Raw genomic sequence first — 5306 nt, 5'->3', positions numbered from 1 at the left:
GTCAAAGGCCAAGCCCCCTGAGCCTGAGGACTGAGGCCCTTCCCTCTTCCCACCGGGCCATGGCCCCACCTTCTGGCCCTGGGTCCGAGGGAGTCTTGAATTGGGGGCAGAGGAGAGGAACTGAACTGCCCCTAACCCCCTCCTGACTACCTGGTCCCCACTTTATTGCCAAAACCCAGCTGCACCCCTTCTTGGACACACACTGCTTTGTTCTAGCTCGGGAGCACATCAGCTGCGCATCAGGTGCCACCTTGTCAGCCTTTGGGCAGAGAGAGGCCATGACTGGGGTGGGGATAGCCCCAGAGGGATCTCAGACACCGCCTTGTCGGGTCTCCTCAGGACCAGGGTTGGCACCTCCGCCTCCAGCCACAACTTGGCCAGCCTGGCTGGGACTGTGGACAGAACTCAGTGTCCCCACCCTCTGGGCAGGCTGGCCACAGGTGCAGAGGAGGCCATCTGGAGGGCCCAGAGTCCCCACGTGCCGACATCACCCTCCATCAGTGCCCCTCCTGATGGCCGGCTTTCGGGAGCTCCGTACACACGCTGCCTTTGGTACCCACCAGACAACAGCCAAGTGGCCTCTGTCACTGCAGGGCGGGCACACCCCCTCCCCACTGCCCCTGGCCCAGCCTCCACGGCACCCCAGGACCCCTCAGCAGTCCGGCCCACCCCCAGTCTGAACAGTTCCCTTCCTCAGCTTCTCCTGCCCCCACCTGGGAATGTAAATACACCGTGACTTTGAAAGTTTGCACCCTTGCCCTTTCCCCATATGCCACTAGTGTGTAGGCAGATGTCTGAGTCTCTAGGTGGTTTCTAGGTTTTATAGCAATTAGCTTTGATGATCCTATCCCAGGAAAAATAAAAACAGACAAAAAAAAGGGAAAAGGAAAGATTGGTTCTCCAGCTCTACTGTGCACCTGCTCAGCAGCCGAGGTCCCCTTTGCTTGGTCTGTTGATGAGCCCTTTACAAAAACCAAAAGCATATATATATGTACATAAATACCAGAATTATAACAGGCAAATAAAAACCTGGAAACAAAGAGGAACTGCTGCCCTTTTACCAAGCACAGCCTACAGCGCCCCCCCCCATCCCATATACTGCAGTGGGCACTGGAGCCAACTTCTCTGGGCAGCCCAAGGTAAAAAATTCAGATCAAGCTGTACAACATTTGTGTTGCTGCAGAAAGCCCCTTCATGCCTCTTACATCGTCATCCACGTGGTTATCAGTTCTTCCCTCCTGTTCATTGCTGAGTAGTAGCTGTTGTATGGATGCACCACAAATTGCTTATCCACTTTCCCATTGGTGGACATGTGGGTCATCGCTAGCTCTGGCTATTCGGGGCAAAGTGGATTCATGCAGTCCTTTCTCAGGGGACTTTGCCCGAGGAAGAGAGTGGATGTGCCAGGTACCAGGCTATTGTCTCCCAGGCCCCGGACCCCTTTGGTGTCCTCTGCTTTGTGATCTCAGGAGCGCAGACTCTGCAAACTGTACTCATGTTTTGCGGGCTGGCTCCTCCTTAGGCTCTGCTAAAAGAAGGTGTTAGAGGGAGACTGCAGAGCTGGAGGAAGAAGAAGGGATGTGATCCTGCTCATAAGCACCACCCAGGCAAGTCTTCGCCCAAGCAGCCAGCAGTTCCTTTCCATGGCACCAGCTGAATGCAATTTTCAAATTCCACAACACGTACACAAACAGCTTCATCCATCCCACCTCTGAGACACCAACACTGGGCAGCCAGTGCCCCCTCATCAGAGATCTGGGTCCCAGCCCCACTGGGCCCTCTCCTGAGCTCAGCAACCGCAGCACTAGGTAGGCCCTGGCCCACTCTTGGAGTTGCTAAGTTTGAGGAGTCGCAGCCCCTACCAGTTGTTCCCGCCTCAGGAGCTATGTGAGTCCACAGGGGCTGCTGTAATAAAGGACTGCAAGCCAAAGGGCTTGAACAACAGAAATGTACTGTCTCCCAGTTCTGGAGGCCAGAAGTCCAGGATGAAGGTGTCAGCAAGGTTGTGCTCCCTCTGAAGGTGCTAGGGAAGGGTCTGTCATTGGTTCTGCTTCTAGATTGGATCAAGACTAAGAAACGTAACAAGAGTGTGTAATGAGTCATGTCCCAAAAGAGGGGCTTTAGGGATTGGTTTGTTTGCGTCTTTGGCCTTGAAAGCACTGCTAAGTTTCAGGGCTCCACTCCTGCCCACCTACTGCCCTGTCTATCACATGAGAGATATGGAGAGGCTGGGAATTCAACTGACATTGGCATTCTGAGCCTGCCCAACTAAACTTTGTGCTTGACTTTGAGCAGTATCAGCCCTATGGCTACAATAAGTAAGATAATTTTTAGCGCTGCCATGGAAACTCTCTGGTGCTTTGCAAAGGAACACCAATTCTCAAGACCCACTGCAACCACTCCCTTTTGCCATCAGACCCATAACTAGGGTCCAATCTCAGCATTCTCCAGGGGGCAGGCACACACTAAGACCCAGGAGGAAACAGCTTACACACCAAAAGAATAGCAAGGTTTTTGCTAGTAAATAGTGACAAAAACCTGGGAGAATATACATGGGAGTGGATTCTAAGGATATTACACCAAGGAGGATGGAATGTAGCACTGGGTCGAACACAATTTATTGAGCTGGGTGCATTTACCAGACATTCTATGTTTAATGTTAGCCCACGCAGCTGGAAGGCACTCTGACAGCCTACTTGATTAGTTGACTTAAATTTGAACTCAACTGTGACCTAAATTCAATGATATCAAGATACCAGAATGACCCTGGCTTGATGGACAGGAATGAGCCCAAAGGTGTAATTCCTAGGAGGAACTGCAGAGATTAGTGCCTTGAACTTGAAAGTTGCAGTTGTGATGATATCTCTCATATCCCCATTTGTCTACTGGACCCTGTGCAGAAGGTGGATGGATCTTGGAGAATGACAGTGACTCCAATTTTGCCACTGCTGTTCCAGATGTAGTCTTTTACTAAAGCAGTGCAACACAATCCCTGGCTCCAGGTATGCAGCCATTCCCCTGGCAAGTATTTTACTCTATTGCAATTTGGAAAGTCTGCTCGGAGCACTTTGTTTTTACCTGGCAGGGCCAGCAGTACGCCTTCACAGTCTTGCCTAAGGGCTATGTCATCTCTCCTCCTCTCTGACAATACAATACTTGGAAACTTTGGTTGTCTCACTGTTCCTCACAATATCCACTGCTCTACTATGTTGATGACAACAATCTGATTGAATCTGAAAAGCAAGAAGCAGAAAGTACTATAGATGCCTTAGTAAGACATATGCAAAGTAGAAAGTAGGAGATATGCCCCATGAAAATTTAGGGAAGTACAGCCTCAGTGAAATTTCTAGAAGTTCAGTGCTCTAAGCCATGTAAACATATCCTCTTCAAGATGAAAGACAAATGCTGCATGTTGCACCAACTACCTCTAAAATTAATGTTTGGCAAAGTCTTTTGGATTGTGAAATATGTATCACATATGAGTGTGCTACAATGACCCATTTACTGTGTAACTCATAAGGCTGCCAAATGTGTGTGTGTGTGTGTGTGTGTGTGTGTGTGTGTGTGTGTGTGTTTGGTGGTGGGTTTCAGGGAGGACCAGAGCAAGAGATAACTGCAGTGAATCCAGTGCTTCCAGTTGGCCTTGTGACCCAGCAGATCCAATAAAACTCAAAGTATCTGTGGAAAGTATTGACACCGTGTGGAGCTTCTGGCAAGCACAAATAGTGTAGTCACTGTGCAGACTTCTAGAGTTTTGTAGAAAACTATCCTCCTTTGGAGGAACAGATTTGGCTTGCTATTGGGCCCTGATAGAGACTGAATTCAGGACTACACATGACCATGTGACTTGAGTTTTCCATCAGGAATTGGGTGTTTGTCTAACCAATCAAACCGTCGGTTGAGCATCTGCAGCAGCATGTTTTAATGAATGGAAGTGGGATTTTAGAGCTAGAAGCTCAGGTGGTTTCAGAAAGCACAAAAACATTGCAAGAGTAAGTGGCACCAATTCCTGCAGCATAGCCTCCTCTCTCTCAACCTTGTCTATGCTTCCTGGAATTTTTCGTATGACCAGCTGAGTGAGTTACTTCCTCGTAACTCAAGCGTGGCTTCTATAGATGGCTCTGCCCAATCTGCCAGAAGTAGATGGCTACAGCATTACAGCACCACTCATAGGTGACCCTACGGCCAGTGGCAAAGAAAAACTCCAAGTGGGCAGAACCTTGAGCAGTACAACTGATTGTCCCTTCTTTTAAAAATATTTTTTCCAGCTTTGAGATATAATTGACATATACCACTGTGCAAGTTTAAGGTCTGCAGTGTGATGATTTGGTATGTGTATATTTGTGAAATGTTCACCACAGTAAGGTTAGTTATATCTTTCACTTCACAAGATTACTATTTTATTGCTGTTATGGTGAGAACATTTACGCTCCACTCTTATAGCAGCTTTCAAGTTTACAATACAGTATTGTTCACTATGGTCCCCGTGCTGTGCATTAGATCCCCATAACTTATTCATCTTTATAACTGGAGGTCTGTGCCCTTTGCCCAACATCTTCCCATTTGCCCCACTGCAAAGCCCCTGGAAACCACCATTCTACTCTGTTGCTGTGAGTTCTATGTTTTTAGATTCCACATATACATGAGATCATGCAGTATTTGTCTGTCTCCATCCGACTTATTTCACAAGGTCCATCCATGTTGTTGCAAAAGGCAGAATGTCCTCATTTTTATGGCTAAAGGATATTCCTGTGTGTGTATGTGTGTGTGTGTGTGTGTGTGTGTGTAATATTTTCTTCATTCATCCTTTAGAAGAACTCAGGTTATTTCTATGCCTTGGCTATTGTAAATAATGCTGCAATGAACATGAGGGTGCAGGTATCTCTGTGAAATAGTGGTTTCATTTCCTTCAGATATATACCTAGAAATGGAATTGCTGGGTCATATGGTAGTTCTATTTTTAATTTTTTGAGGACCCTACGTATTGTTTTCCATAATGGCTGCACCAATTTACAATCCCACCAGGAGTGCACAGGGGACCCCTTTTCTCCACAGCCTCGCCAGCTCTTGTCATCTCTTGTCTTTTTCGTAACAGCCATTCTGTCAGGTGTGAGGTGATAGCTCACTGTGGTTTTGATTTACATTTCCCTGGTGATTAGTGATGCCGAGCATTTGTTCATGTGTCCCTTGGCCATCTGTACATCTTCTTTGGAGAAATGCCTATTCAAGTCTTCTGCCCATTTTTAAATTGGATTGTTTATTTGATATTGTATTGAATGAGTTCTTTATATATTTTGGATATCAAC

This window comes from Manis pentadactyla, chromosome X (assembly GCF_030020395.1).
Source record: "Manis pentadactyla isolate mManPen7 chromosome X, mManPen7.hap1, whole genome shotgun sequence".
Taxonomy (NCBI): domain Eukaryota; kingdom Metazoa; phylum Chordata; class Mammalia; order Pholidota; family Manidae; genus Manis; species Manis pentadactyla.
Note: the sequence above shows the minus strand (reverse complement) of the source record.